The sequence below is a fragment of the Pleurodeles waltl genome, chromosome 8 (genome assembly GCF_031143425.1).
Source record: "Pleurodeles waltl isolate 20211129_DDA chromosome 8, aPleWal1.hap1.20221129, whole genome shotgun sequence".
In the NCBI taxonomy this organism is placed as follows: domain Eukaryota; kingdom Metazoa; phylum Chordata; class Amphibia; order Caudata; family Salamandridae; genus Pleurodeles; species Pleurodeles waltl.
Window position 1 is genome coordinate 804,793,933 of NC_090447.1, and position 16,171 is coordinate 804,810,103.

At 41.1% G+C, this 16,171-nt stretch overlaps 1 long non-coding RNA gene across 1 annotated transcript in view; it reads left to right on the top strand.

Moving 5' to 3' along the window:
* The first annotated feature begins 6,893 nt into the window (after positions 1-6,893).
* LOC138250309 (uncharacterized) overlaps positions 6,894-16,171 on the top strand; it is a 181,131-nt gene continuing 171,853 nt past the window's right edge. Inside the window, exon 1 of the long non-coding RNA XR_011194930.1 lies at positions 6,894-7,086. This is a non-coding gene — a long non-coding RNA (uncharacterized lncRNA). The remainder of the gene's footprint in view (positions 7,087-16,171) is intronic.

The window sequence follows — 16,171 nt, forward strand, 5'->3', positions numbered from 1 at the left end:
TATAGTACATGGTGAAGAAAAATACGTCAACAGCATGGAAATTGAAAGATCACCTATAGACTGCAGTCCTTAGTGTGCCATTCACAAGGGTGATAAAGAAAAGAATGGGGTGTCAGGTGGGCAAAATAACAATGGATTAAACTCAGATCTGTGATGGGGTGAGAGTCTGAAAAGTTTCAGGAATCTGCCCATCCTTCTTTTTGTATTGCTAAAGTTGCCCTAAGTGGGAAGGCTTTGCCCAGACGTGGGTCCCGTGCTCACTGTGCCACTGGATTCAAGCTAGCCTGGCTGATGAAGGTTGATACCCTGAAACCGGTCCCAGGATGCTTGTTTCTGGTCCAGGGAGGACCTGATCTGGTAGTTTGGGCTGGACTGTCCCCATGGGAAACACGGTCAAGACTGATTTGCATATGGCTGGGTCCAAACTGGGGTGGCATGTTAAGCAAAAGAAGGATGTATTAAACCCAGATCTGTGACTGGGAGTGAGTGTTTGAAAAGTTTCAGCATTCCGTCTATCGTACTATTGTGTTACTAAAGTTGCCCTAAGTAGGAAGAGTATGCCAAGAAGTGGGTCCTGTGCTCACTATACCACTTGGTTCGAGCTAGCTGGAGTGATTAGTTGAATGTGGTTCCAGGATGTTTGTTTCTGGTCCAGGGAGGACCTGTTGTGGCAGTTGGGGCTGGGCTATTATCATGAGGAACAAGGTCAAGACTGATTTGCATGTGGCATGTTCCAAACTGGGGTGGTATAGTAGGCAAAGGAACAATGGATTAAACCCAGATGCGTGAATGGGAGTGAGTGTTTGAAACATTTCAGAACTCCATCCATCATTCCTTTGTGTTGCTGAAGAAAATATGGTTTCAGGCTTACTCCAGTAGGTAGACTCTTGTAGCTTTTAAACCTGTCGGTGAACATGTCAACATGCATTTTTGACAAGAAGGAACCCTATTTTTATATAATAAATAAGTCACCCTCAAGTAGGCCTTATAACCCACAAGATATGGTGCCCAGACTTTAAAAGTGGCATGAGCAAGAATTTAATGCTGGTGTATACTATAGTGACTTGCACTTAAAAGCTATTTTTTTCTGTAGTGAATAGTAGCTGTCCTACGAGAAAGTCTTAATAATAAATCATATCTGCTGTCTCAGGTTTGGGCCAAGTTAGTGGAAAAATTCAAACAGTATTTCTTTTTTTTTATTAAAAACCTAGTTCAGTGGGGATGTCAGATTTTTAGAAACATTTAGTAAAACGGGCTTTGAAAAAGTTAGACTTTGCCTGTGACCCTCTAGTTGGCTAGTTAGCATTAGTGCCACTGACAGTGTTTTCACTTAACAAGAGTATGAAAACTGCTTTCAGAGGAGAAACAATGGCTTAGGCTTTTTCACTTGAAGACTTGGATGCCAGGTATGTGACCCATTTTCAACTCAGCAAAGAGTGCCTGGCAAGGGTACGGGAACTTCATTAACTTGTAAGGAACGAGGGTGCGGCTGGCTCATTCATTGTTAAGGGTAAAGGGAAACCTGAGGAATTGAAGCCTTTTGTCTCGCAGGCAGGCTCTCTATTGCCCATTTGACACCAGCCCAGGGGAGATTAGCTCGCAGTAGAACCAGTTTTGTGTAGCTTAGGAGGAAAGAGACTGCTCATTTCCCCTAAACATATCCCTGGCTGTCAAACAAGCGCCGTTCGGGGGAGGAAAGATTCTGCCAGGTTGGATTTGGCTCACAGTGCAATGTGGGATAGTTTGCAGTAAGGCAAACAGGAAGTCCTGCAAAAGTGAGAAGGGTTGTCCCTAGCAACTTTTTTCTCGTTAGTTAGAGAGTGCTCAGGAGTAACTGTCACTCTATGGCTAATTAATTTTACAAAAGCAGAACCTCATCCATAGCTTGAGAACACTTTTTGACCCCACAGAACAACAGAAGTAGACAGGACATGCTGTTTGAGATCTCTGTGGGGACCAGAAGAGCTAGACCTGACTGAAAAGTGGACTCAAAGGGTCAGTTAACTGACCTCCTGCGTGGCTTTGTGGACACAAGCTGCAAGAAGGCTTTTCTGTGAAGTGCTCAACTAACCAGTAGGAACTTTATCAGATCTAAACCCTGTTTGGGATCTCTGCTGTAGCGAGTCCTGGCCCCCAGGTGCTCTTCCAGCGGTCCTGGGAGGCTTAGAAGTGGCCAAGAAGAGATGCTCCAGAAACCCTGAAATGGTGGGCTTTGAAAATGTCTGGACTACCAAGACATCAGGAGCACCAGCAGGACCTTGTGGCAATGCTGTCCGAATTAGAAGGGACTTTGTTGATTACAACTTCAGGCTTGACCCACAGGAGGATTTTGAGCTCCATAAAAAAGACCAAGTCCGAAGGCAGAAAGCTTGAGTCTGCAAAAGTATTCGACCAACGCAAGGATTTTAGTAGCAACAACATTTTTATTTGCCCCACTCAGAGCGTTTCCTACAAAATCAACAGTTTCAGAAGGCTTTCATCCAGCAATTATCCAACTCTCATAAGACCAGTGCCCAAATGTATACTTTTTCAACGCAGTTTTGCGTGAAAAAGTTTACTACCGGCTAGCGTCGTTCCAAGAAGCAGGACGGGCATCTTATTTATGGAATGGCACAATCCGGTGCAAAGGGTGGGCTAAAGTCATGTAAAATTACATTAGCAGGGTGGGGGTGGCAGCATGGGAGAAGGGGGTTTTGCACAAAAAAATGACTTTAGGCTGGTTAGAGTAAAAAAGATGACTCTAACCAGCCTAGCGTCATTTCTTGATGCTAAACCTACCATACCACATGACTCTTGTCTTATAAAAGACAGGAGTCATGCCCACCACCCCCAATGACCAGCACAGGGGACAAGGGTCCCCTGGGCATGGCCATTGTACCCAGTGCCATGTAGGGGGGCCATCTCAGGGCCCCCAAAGGCACTTAAAAAAAATATATATATACTGACCCCTACTTACCTATACTTACATGGGATGAGGTCCCCCATCCTCTGCTGTCCCTCTGGGCACCTGTCGACTTATTCCATGGTGTTCCACCATGGAAATGGGCCGACAGGTCCCCTAACGCCTGCCCTGACCAAGGCGTTAAATAATGGCGCTAAGCAAGCTAAGCGCCATTATTTAGGCCCGCCTCCCTCCCGCGCACCATTTTTGCAGGGAAGGATAAATAAGGCGCCTGGGCCTTAGAGTCATTTTTTTGTCTGGGAACGCCTACCTGCATCTCATTGACGCAAGGTAGTTTCCCACTAGCGAAAAATGACTTTAACTCCAAAACTTTGGTGCTAGACGGGTCTAGCACCAAAGTATAAATGTGGAGTTAGGTTTGCGCTGAATTAGAGTAAGAAGAAATTATGCTTATTCAGCACAAAGCAAGTATAAATATGGGCCCTGGTTAGATACAGCCTGCAACTTTGCCCTGCTAGAAGATTTCAATTTCCATTATATAGACCAAGTCAGAAGGTTTAATCTTTGAAAGGGATGAACCCGCCTGGTGCATTCTATACGTGCTCCATTGCACTCGAAATTGCACTTAGGACCGGGTCAACCTTGAAGAGAGACTACTGATTGAAGCTTTATTTTATTTTTCTTGGTGCTTTGTGCCTTAAACTTTTTGAAAATTCTTATTTTTGGTTCCCCTTATTCGATTTTTATCGATTTATTGTCATTTTGCTCATTATAATTTTTGCTACTTTTAGAAATGGATGGGAATGTTTATTATGTTGGGACTTTTTTAGCCGTTGTGGGACTGCTAAATACTATACACTTGTTCCTGAGTTGAGCTTGTTTGCTCTGTTTAATCTTAACATGTTTGTGGACTTCTCCCTTGTTGTTGACTTCCATCTACCCCAATCTACAATCCATTATCCATCACAGCTATCTTGACAATTCCAGGATGCCTTCAGGGAGGTATGCTTAATACCTGGGCATAATGAATACACAGCCAGTTTGCACTGCTGAGCCGCGGTGCCAATTCCAAAATATATATTGTAAACTAGTATTTGGCACAGTTCTCAAACGATGTTTGGGTCTCTGGCATATTTTCTTCACAACATAATAGTCAATGTCCATGTACCATCTACCACTATATGTACATTTTTAACTACTTTATAGAAAAGTTTCCAAAATTCTGCCAAGACATTGGAAAGGGCACAGCTGTCCTCTGTCCATTTCCTCTTCTATAATTTCCAATAAGGTGTGGAAAACAAAGGGCTAAGGGGTAAGCAGGAGGAAAGAAAAAGTGGAGGACACCCAAAGTGTGGGTATGTGCAGTAGTGATGTGTGCTCCAGCGTTTTAGCAAGGGTCCTGTGTAAGGCAGCTGATGATGCTGTGCTGTATGGAAAGGACATCTGCTTGAACAATGGGCACTATTGCTGCCCTGGAACAGGCAGTTTAGTTCTTTGCTGCACTTATGGCCTTGGGGTCCATGCCACCGCACTGTTCCTTTCTAAGAGTGGGTAACTGTACAAAAGGCCACTAACCCCCAACAGGGTAGCCCCTTAACTCTTGTCATTAGAAACACTGTAACTAGTCCTGAGCTTTCATGTGGGAGCACAATGCATTCTTAACTTAACCTATCATAGGGGAGAGGATGTGGCGTCACTCCAAAGAGCTTGAAGGATAACCTGTCCGCCGTATTACAATATCCATAGGCTATTATGGTTATCTTAATACGGCGGACAGGATATCCATCACGTTTGTGACAGAGTAACCCCCTCCTACAAACTCTAAATGAGGCCCTTTGGTCCATATTTAAGAGAAAGTGGCGCACCGGGGCTGATGCGCCACTTTTTATGCACCCCCCTCACCAGCACCTAATGACACCATGGTTGCGCCGTTCTTATAATACAGCGCACCATGGCAATCGTTAGCACAATTGCGTTAACATTTTTGACGCTATTGTGGCACTTTGCTACACTAGCATCAAAAAATGTGACGCTAGGGTAGCAAAGTGCAAGAAGGCCCATATGTTTCTATGGGAGCATCATTTTAACCCCTGCTCTGAGCAGGCAATAAAAACGACGCCAAAAATGGTGCACTGAAATATGTTAAATTTCACTGTGCCATTTTTGCAGACCTCTTAGTGCCGGAACGTCCCCCCTTGCATACATTATGCTTGGAGCAGGCACAATGTGGCGCAAGGGTTTACAAAGTGGCCCAAAGCATGCATTGCTTCACTTTATAAATATGGGACGGGGAAAGAGGCACTTTAGCACCGCCTTAGCGTCAAAAAAATGAAGCTATGGCAGAGCTAAGGTGATGCTAGGGGTCCTTAAATATGCCCCTTACTCTCCCTGTGCCTACCAAAAAACATGAATGTGTCCTTGTGTAATGAAACCGGTGCTCATGGATAGTACTCCAATACCTTCAGGTCGAGTTTGCGCTAGATAAAAACTTCAAAAAGAAAAGAAACATAGTAGCATAATACTCCATCAACCCAAATAGACTAACCTGTCTGATTGAAAGACAAATACACTAAAGCCCAGATTTATACTTTTTCACGCAAAACTGAGCTAACGCAGTTTTGCATGAAAAAGTTTATCACTGACTAGTTCCATTCCAAGATGCCGGCTGGGCGTCTTATTTACGGAATGGCGCAATCCAGCGCAAAGGCTGGGCTAACATCAAGAAAAGTATGTTAGCCGGGTGGGGGTGGTGATATGGGAGAAGGGGATTTTGCACAGAAAAATGGCGTTAGGCTGGTTGGAGTCAAAAGTGATGACTCTAACCAGCCCAGTGTAATTTCTTGAAGCGAAACCTACCATACTACGACTCCTGTGTTATAAAAGACAGGAGTCATGCTCACCACCCCAACGGCCAGCACAGGGGACAAGGGTCCCCTGGGCATGGCCACTGCACCCAGTGCCATGTAGGGTGGGTCCATTTCAGGGCCCCCAAATGGCATTTAAAAAAATGCATATTACTTACCTCTATTTACCTGGGATGGGGTCCCCCATCCTTCGCTGTCCCTCTGGTGTGGGTGGAGGTGTCCCTGGAGCCTGAGGGGGGCACCTGTGGACTCATTCCATGGTGTTCCACTATGGAAATGGACTCTCAGGTCCCCTCATGCCTGCCTTGACCCAGGTGTTAAATAATGGTGCTTAGCGCCATTATTTAGGCCCACCTCCCTCCTGTGCACCACTTTTACTTGGAAGGATAAATAAGGCACCTGGGCCTTAGAGTCATTTTTTTTGTCCGGGAACGCCTACCTTGCCCCTCATTGACGTAAGGCAGTTTCCCGCTAGCAAAAAATTATTTTAACTCCACAACTTTGGCACTAGTCTGGTCTAGTCCCAAAGTCTAAATATGGAGTTAGGTTTGCGCTGAATTAGCTTAAAAAATGACGCTAATTCAGCGCAAAGCTAGTATAAATTTGGGCCTAAAAGCTTGGGACTGGACACTATTGACAGGTTGGGTGGTACTCAATCCACCAAATATAGACCGGCACTCGTGTCGCCACCAGCCAAGGAGGAGACATACCCCACACCACGACAGCGAGCATTTCTTTCCACACTTAATCGTAGAGCGCAATTACAGCCGATGGTGTTCCGCTCTCGTCCCAGCATGCGAACATCTCTTTAGCGAATCAGTCTCAAACTCCCTAAATCGATGGTGTACCGCTGACGTTCCGGCATGCGAATATCTCTTTAGCGAGTCACAGTCTCAAACGTCCCAAATCGAACTAGCCTACTAACGCCTTTCTTCACAGGCACCTACACGAACCACTATGGAGACGCTGTACACAACTGCCGGCTCAAGTGTGGCTGGACCACAACCACGCCTCCGACTTTGACAGATTTCTTCCGCTGGAGATGCAGCAAGAGAGGTCTCTTCCGGTGCAGCAATGTTTGTTTAGGATTGGGTGGGCCGCCTTTTTCTGGGCGGGTCATATTTTGTAACCAATCGTATGGCTTACTAGAAAGTGCAGTCACAAGAACCCTCATAACACCGCCTCGAGCCTGTCAATCAGTTAAAAACCACAGCTTTCATTCTAATAATCTACCTTTATTTTCAAATACTAAAGTTATTTCGAGATGGATGAAAAGTTGAGTCCCTCAGACGTTTGAGATCTTCTGTCGGAAGACGGGAGGTAAGGCTGGCGTTCGGGACCTCTCTGTCCATTGTGTACCATTTGATATTCTTATTCCACACTATTCCATTTACATTGAGCAGTGTCTTCGGTATTATCAGCACATATGCTGTTTTACTCAACTCCATATATTATTGCTTACATATCATTTGTGCGTGTTATTCCATATTTTGTTGTATATATTTTCATTTCAGCTGCACACAACTCCATTCTGTTGCCGACAATCTCATTGTGTATTGCACTTCATATTGTTTTGCGCTCCATCTCATCTAGTATTGCAAACTGTTTCATTTACTGTTATGTCTTGTACTGTATGCTGTGTGAGAGACCTCACTCGTAATACTGCCGCATATTATTTCATTCTGCATTGAACACCGGTCCATACACTGTTGTGCCAATACCAAATATTAATCCACGTAATTATGTACATAAGGGGTAAATCTTTTATTATTCTGCTGTACATCATTCCATTGCCTATTTATCGTTAGTTTAAATTCAGTTGCAGAAAATGCATTATTGTATTGAACACCATTCAAAAAGTTAAAGTACATGCACAATTGTTAGTTCAGAGGAAATAAACAGCGTTATACACTGGAGCAGGCTGATTACCATAAAAAAATCTAATCTTGATGTAATATATTACATTCCAGAACAACCAGACTCAAAACAGGGCATCTTCTTGATTATATATTTTTCTTCCTGTAAAACACGACAAATTAGGAATTTAAAGAGTAGTGGATCAGGAACCTAAAATGTAATAAACAGAGTATTCTTGCTCAAGACATTTACGTGAATAAAGTTATCATACGATCGCTGGAGAGATGCCTTTTATTAAAAAAAATCCTTTGAAACGACTCGGTCTGAGAGGCAAAACATAAAAAAAACACGTGTCTTAGAGTCAGTATTAAAAATAACAAGCACAATCTTCCGTGATCTGTGGGGATGGGTGGTACCTATATGTTTGGTTATATGTTCCAAAATAATGTACAGCAATACATCATCCTGATAGAAGTTCTTGCTTTTTTAGCTTTGTTGTGTTTTGGACATGAGGTAACTGGATCGCATATTGGCTGAGTACCTGCAGCAACTCATATACTTTCGAACCAGACACATAGACCAACTACATAAGGATGCAGGCTCACCACTGACAGATGTGGGAACGGGAAGTGAGTGACAGATTTATAACCAGTGTCAATGGGAGGGCTCAAAGGGCAAACAGTCACAACAAAGAGTTTGGGAGTGGGCTGGTGTGGCATGATCCAGTACAGGTTGGTTGCAAGAATGTGCCTTGAGAGCATTGATTTGGAAAAAGGTACTTTAGGGGACCTCCCCCAGTATTACCAAATAGAAACAAAAGTGGTTAGCATGTGTGGGAGGGGGTGTGGTTGTAGCAGTAGAAATTCGGTTACATCCACTTTAATTTGTGACTGTAATAAAAAAAACCATTTAAAACGTTTTCTTACTTCACACTTGAGACCTGCAGCGCTTCGTCTTATCACAAACACGATTTATAAATTTGGTATAGTAAGTTCATTGTTAGGCTGCTTCAAACAATCTTTACGCAAAATGCAAATTGTTGGACACTTTTATTCTAAGACGTTACTCCCTGAGTTGTACCACACTGATCAGTTCACCTGTAACGAGTAAAGGTTTCTCTCAATATAGTCGAAATTCAGATTTAGGCCTGTGCCTTGTAATAAAGCAAGAAAATGCATTTTCTAACGAAAACTTAAAAGGTATGCAAGACGCTCTATAAACTATTGTCTGCCCTATTTGAGCCTTAGAAAACATGGTTGTTCATCTAAAATTGCCGGTCATATAGACACTGGGAAATGTGGCATTATGCATTGTCTTATATTTCTGTTGTTTTACATTTGCCTTCCCGTTTTAAATATGCGCCTGCTTTTCTAATTTTGATTTAGGCTGGAGTAAGTTCAGATAGTCTATTATTTTATGTGTTATGATTAGTTGTGTTTAAAATGTATTTGGCAGTATTATGGATGGCATAATGGGTAGACTGGAGCGACACTCCGCACCTTCCTATTAATTTTTTTATATTTAAATGTTTTGTTAGAGTGTAGTCCATACCTCTTTCTCAGTACCAAAACTGTGTAGCATAAAGGGAAATTGATGATCTTTGTTGTATGTTATCCAGTACATTTTATATTTTTGACAATGGCTAAGATATTTCTAGAACAGTTTTCACAGAGTTTGTTCCCAGTTTTTCGTGGTAAGTGTACTGTGGCTGGAGTTTGGAGTAGTTTAAGGCTGTTCCTTATGCCTAGTTGATAGGAAATCTCTACTTGCCGACAGTGTTTGTTGGGGATCTGTTAAGCTGGGTCTGGAGGCTCCTTATGCCACCTCAGTTGTGACTCTGCTTCGCAGTTCGGGCTGGACTGTCCTCATGAGGAGCAGGGTCAAGACTGGTTTGCATATGTCTGGGTCCAAACTGTGGTGGTATGGTGAGCAAAATAACGATGGGTTGGGATGGTACTCATAGCGATTGCCAGTGGTTAGTCAAATTGCAAGCATTCCACCCATCACCTTTTGTGTGTTTCATGTACCACCCTAAGTGGCATGGGTATGCCCAGAAATGGGTCTCATTCTAACCGTGTCACTAGAACCAAGCTGAACTCAGTTGATGAGCCCATAAATAGGTTGAAATTGGTCTTGGATTGTTTCTGTTCTGGTTCAAGGAGGGCCTGGCCTAGCAGTTGGGCTGGACTGTTCCCATGAGGAGGAGGGTCAAGACTGATCTGTATATGGCTGAGTCCAAACTGAGGTGGCATGATGAGCAAAAAATTATGGGTTGGGGTGCTACCCGAACAATTGCCAGTGGTTAGACAAATTGCAAGGATTCCTCCTATCACCTTCTGTGTGTTTAAAGTTTTTTTAATCATACGATTTCTAAGCTATCAAATTAAGTGTTTTGCGGTTCGGTTCCTCTACATATGGTAAACACCATTTCTAACGAAAGGAAAGAAGGTGACTTACAGATGCAGTTTTTTGTTGATGCTCCAGTGATGGTACGATCAGTTATCATCGATCCACTGAGTGACAGTGCAGGTATTGCATCCTATGTGAAGGAACCACATTACAAAGCATTGAATTGGAAGACCTAGAAATTGAATTATGTTAATATAGAACTCGCATACACCAACATTTTATGGCACTTAGTAACTAGGAAGTAATACAACAACATTGTTTCTTATCTACTAAACAAGTATGTATTCAGAAGTTTTAAAACATGTAAATGTAATGAATCTACTCGTAGACAATTCCTTGTTTTAGCTATGGCTGTTGAAATGGCTGTAGGGAAAGAACAATCTCTATATGTTACGGTTCAACTTTCGGTACATCCAGAAAACAATTAGAAGTAAATAATAAATTATTTATCAATGTGTATGTGTAAACTGAATTTGGACTCATTTAAGTCAGGAGTATCTTGATAGGTTACTGTGTGTACAATATCCCTAACCTGAAAACTATTCTCAGGGGTGTGGACTTTATTAAAATATCTACTTGTCCATTGGGCAGCATGCTTCTGAAATCTACTTGTCCTGTAAAACAATCTACTTGTCCCTTTGGTGCCATGTAGTGCGGTGACAAATGATGGCAGCAATCTCATTATGTAAGACCTCTGATAACAGCCTCTCTGATTATGCCATGGATACTACTATAATAGGGCCTGAATACTTGCAATTACAATCCCTACTATAGCAATTTCCTTATTTTGCCACCTTTCCACAGGTCTACATACTGGGATTTGGGGGAAGCAGTAAGCAATAGTTCCAGGGCTGGAATGCTTTTGAGTCTGCAAATCTACTAACTTGCATGTTTTAAGGATTTTCACCAGCTCTTCTTTAATTTTTTCCATAATGAGAAAGGTTGGAAATTTACTCCTGACAATGGCAGAAGTAGAAGCTCTTCCAGGGTTGGGAAAAAAAGTGGTTCGAGGGAAAGTGAACTAGTAAACGCTCAATATATTTTCACATGAGCAAATCTACACATGCATATTTGCTCGTACTAAAATACAGTTCACAAATATTTCCTGGGAGTACAATTTCCTGGTCTACTTCTGTAAGTTCTTGTGATTTCACGAAGGCCACTAATTCAAAGACATATACCATGGGTGCACTTTTGTGACTTTCTTTAAGAATTGGGTCCCTAATTAAGTCTGGTGTTAACAAATACATTTTGTGTTCATTAAACTTCTATTTCTCTCTCTATCGCCTGGCTTTAATGTGAGTGATCGCATTCTGCTCCTCCACAGGGAGCATACTGGCATTCAAAGTAGTTTTGTTCAGTGTCAGGAACTACTGTGGCAATCAGTGGCGTAAGAAAACTGGAGGGGGCTCCCCTGCAAAGAACATGGAGCTCCTCCCCCCCAAGACTCACTCAGGGCAGGTACTGTGCCAACATGTGCTTTTTGAGACCAAAATCTATTTTTTTTCTTTTTGCCAGTATTTGTTACAAATCTGCAGGCCATGTCAAAACAAGACACTCATTGACAAAACTAAAAGTCTCACAAAAAAATGTCTGATTGGGTGGCTTTGCCAGTGCTTGTTTATTTTCATGCTTCCCATAATGTTGTTGAAAATGGCTACACTGATTTTCCTTTAGAAATATTTTTTTGGGAAATACTAGCATGCATCAATACATTTTACTAAATGACGCTTCAAAGAAATAGCACCTAAACTTTCATTGTAGTGAAAGTTTTTTCCCTACTTGCATTTTTTTTAAACATTTTATTTTGAAAGCAAAAATTCATCACTCTTGCTTACAAGCTTCTGCAAATATTTGCATCTAATCAGGGAGCATTATACTTAACCTGATATTGTTAAACTTTTCAAAACGTGTGTACACTTTTTTTCTTTTTTTTTACTGGAACCATTATCAGTAGTGCAATGTGACCTTAAAATGTTTTTTACAGTGCTCACCCTAATAATGAAGGCTTTTCATTAATGAACCATAAATACAAGCTCAAACAACATTAAGATATGTATACTTGTATCACCTCAACTGCAGACAGTTCCCTTCTCTGTAAACTGGCAGCAAAAGAGTTTGTGTTGCAGGGGGTCGGGCCTACTTGTCCCAAGGACAAAATAAACATGAACATTTGTTGCTCTTGACCCCAAACAATATGTCCCGATCATCTAGCGATAGGAATTCCACATCCCTGTATTCTACTTCGGATACTCAGTCAGTGTAGCTGCTTTATTGCAGGTAACATTATGCTGCTATTTACTGGAATGTTATAGATAAGCCAAGCCACTGTTTTATGATTTTCTGGAGACAATTCAGTATTTGTATGGAGCTCTAACTAGGTAGCATTTCTTTAGTTTTGTAGAGATTGGACTATGGAATTCATGACACCTGTCTGAATGAAACTCTTGTTGGTGAATAGTAGGATGTGGCACACTAATTTAGCTGAAAGATACAAGAGGCAGCCACTATAGAAATCTCTGCTTTAAAGAACAGAGAGAAGTTAACAAAATGCCTATGTTGCATACAGTTTACCAGAGATCATTGCAGAGGCATGTAACAGGTCAATCAAAAGCGCCTAGCATACTGGCTCTATCAGGCCTTACTTGGATTTCTATTTTGGTTGGATTTAACTTCATTCAGGTTTCTGAGATTAACTAACACAGAAAATATAAGTTATGTGACATAACCGAATAATTTGAGAATTTCTTAGGAAACCAAAAGACTAATTGGGTGTAATCAGCACACATTTTAAATCTCATCCCCATATGATTAAGAAGCATAGCTAATGCTCCCATTTAAATACTGAATAGCATGGGGGAAGAATGTAACCCAGTGGGACAGCATAATTACAAACCTTGGGTTTAGACTTGAAAATAGATAACATAACCATTTGATGACAATTGGTCAGTAGTGAGGCCAATCATCTAAGTGTCGTACCCTTAATACTCACGTCCATTAGTTTAGTGAATACAATTGAGTGGACTGTAGTATCACATGCTGCAGAAAGGTCCAGTAGGACCAAGGCCTCCATATTTTTCTTATACACCATTCAGCTTAGATCATCAAGTACTGAAACAACCAACAATTCAGTAGTTCTACCAGCACTGAAACCTGATTGAGATGGGTCAAGAACTTGTGTTTTTCCTAGTAAGATTGAAGTTGACAGGGGATGATTGTTTTCCAGAAGTTTAGGGGAGCAAGGTAGGTAAAAAGTAGGTCTGAAATTAGTCAATTCTGTAGAATTCAAAGAAGGTTTTTTCAAAGTAGGCCTATGGATACAAGCTTCCAAATTTCAGGAAAGATGCCAAAATACTGTGAGTTATTCCACATTTTCCAGAGTTCATTGATCAAGAGGATCTAAAAGCTTCAGCCATAGGGCTGGAGCAGGGTCTTCAGAAGAGCGGAGAGTGACTATTACTAATAGTTTCAAGTAACAATTCTTCAGAAACAGATTCAAAGGTTTCTAACCTATTGGTTATCAAAATGACTAGGGCCCAGGCCATACAAGGGTTCTACATTTCTTCATAGACAATAACATTCCTTATGTGAGAGATCTTAATTTGAAAAATACCACCAGATATTCATGCAGGGCTTCAGAGGGAGTAATATTGCATAACACTGAGGCTGGAGGTTGCAGTACATCTATAATGCGATAAAGTTCTTTCAACAGGTTAAGGCCTTAGATATACGTTTGTGCTCATGATAAAAGGTTTGAATCCCGCCGGTTATACTCAGCCTTTCATCATTGATAGAATCAGTGCCGTTCAGTTGGGTAACTGTAAACATCTATTATTTCAGCACAAAGAGAGTACAGACTTTCCCAACATATTCAGGGGTGTGGAGTTCCTAAAGCTCAATGTCCAGGACATATTGTTTGGGGTTAAGGACGCATATTCCTCTTTATTTTGTCCTTGGGACAAGTAGACTTAACCCCCTGCAGCACAAACCCTTGGCTGCTAGATTACAGGGAACAAAACTGCCTGCAATTTAGATAACATCTGTGTTGTTTGAACTTGTATTTATGGTTCATTATTGCAAAGACTGTATTATTAGACTGAGCGCTTTAAATAAACGTTGTAAGGTCACACTGCACTACTGACATTTGTTCCAGTAAAAAAAAGAAAAGTGTACACACGTTTGAAACGTTTAACAATATGAGGCTATGTATAATGCTCCCAAAATGCACTCTGATTAGATGTAAATGTTTCCAGAAACTTGTAAGTAAGATTGATGATTCTTTACTTAAAAAAAAAATGTCCAGGAAAAAAATAGAAGTAGGAAAAAAGGTTTTGCTAAATAACTGTGAAATTGTAGGTATTATTTCTTTGAAGCCTCATTTAATAAAATGTGTTGATGCATGCAAGTATTTCCCAAAAATATTTGTAATGGAAAATCAGTGTAGGCATTGTCAACAAGATTATGGGAAATTTAAGAATAAACAAGCACTGGCAAAGCCAACAAATCTGACGTTGGTTGTCAGTCTTTTAGTTTTGTCAATGTGTGTCTTGTTTTGCATGGCTTTTGTAACACTTTGTTGTCATGAGAGACGCCAGGCCCTCACCACTGTAACAAACATTGGCAAAAAAAATGTTTTGGTATCAAAATGCACACATTGCCATAGTAGTTCCTGACACTCAACAAAATTTGTTTGTGTGCCAGTATGTTTCTTGTGGAAGAGCAGAATGCTATCATTCACAGTAAAGCTAACAGATAGATAAATAGAGAGAGAGAAATAATTTTGATAAAAACTAAATATCTTGGTGAAAGCCAGACCTAATTAGGGGCCCTATTCTTAAAGAAAATCACAAAAGTGCACCCCTGGTATCAGCTTTTGAATTAGTGGCTTTCATGTAGTCACAAGCAAGTAGACCAGGAAATTGTACTCCTAGAAAATATATGTCAACAGCATTTTAGCATGAGCAAATGTGCATGTGTAGATTTGTTCATGTGAAAATCTGTTGAGCGTTTACAAGTTCAGTTTCCTTCCAACCACTTTTTTCCCAACTCTGGAAGAACCTCTGCTTCTAACCTTGTCAGGAGTAAATTTCCAACTTTTCTCAGTATGGGAAAAGATTACAGAAGAGCTGGTAAAAATCTTTGAAACATGCAAGTTAGTAGGTTTGCAAAGACTCGAAGGCATTCCAGCCCTGGAACTATTGCTTAATGCTTCCTCCACCCTGTATGGAGATCTGCGGAAAGTGGGCAAAACACGGAAATTACTGTAGTAGGGCTTGAACTTGCTAGTATTCAAGCCCTACTATAGTATTAGCCCTGGCATAATCAGATAGGCAATTATCAGAGCTCTTACATAATGAGATCGCTGGCATAATTTGTTGCCGCACTACATGGCACCAAAGGGACAAGTCGCTTTTTTTACAGGGCAAGTAGATTTAGGAAGCAGCCTCTCCAGTGGCCAAGTAGGTATTTAATTAGATTCCACACCCCTGATGATTTTGGTCCAGATTTTGTTTTTAATTTTTGCTAAAGGGGAACAAGTCAAGGGTGGCGCTTGCATTGGCTGGTAGGTGCATTTGTTTCAGTCTTCTGTTTACTGTTTCCTTCGATCTGGAGTTGTCAGAAATAATTTGTTTGGATGGTGCACACTTTGACGTATTTATGTCAGATGAGGGTAATATGAGATTGCTTGGTGCGTTCTTATGCAAAATGCTATGAATTAGTTTATGCTGTTATAGGAAACTAGTGGATGTCACTTAGACCTATTGTAATATTGTTTTTTATATTCATATGTCCAGACTGGCTGTTGTGTTACAGCATCTTTTTAGTGGGTCTGATGTACCTCATTGATAGGTTGATGAGAAAATATGGAAGTTATTCAGTCTCATAGTGAAATAGTAATATTTAGAATGGTTGAATATTAGCCTCTGATAAGTACCATCCAATTCCATTGTTTTTAGTTGTGTATGCCATTAAATAAAGTTTTCAGTCATTTCTGTCTCTGTATGCCACAACATGCCTTTAGGACAGCCTAAAGTTCCAGTTCTACAGCATATGTGCTTCAACCTTGCTTTAAGTACAGTTATCGTGCAATTTCTGAAAAAAAAGGCAAGGGGCAAGCAAAGTGACTTGCTCAGTTATG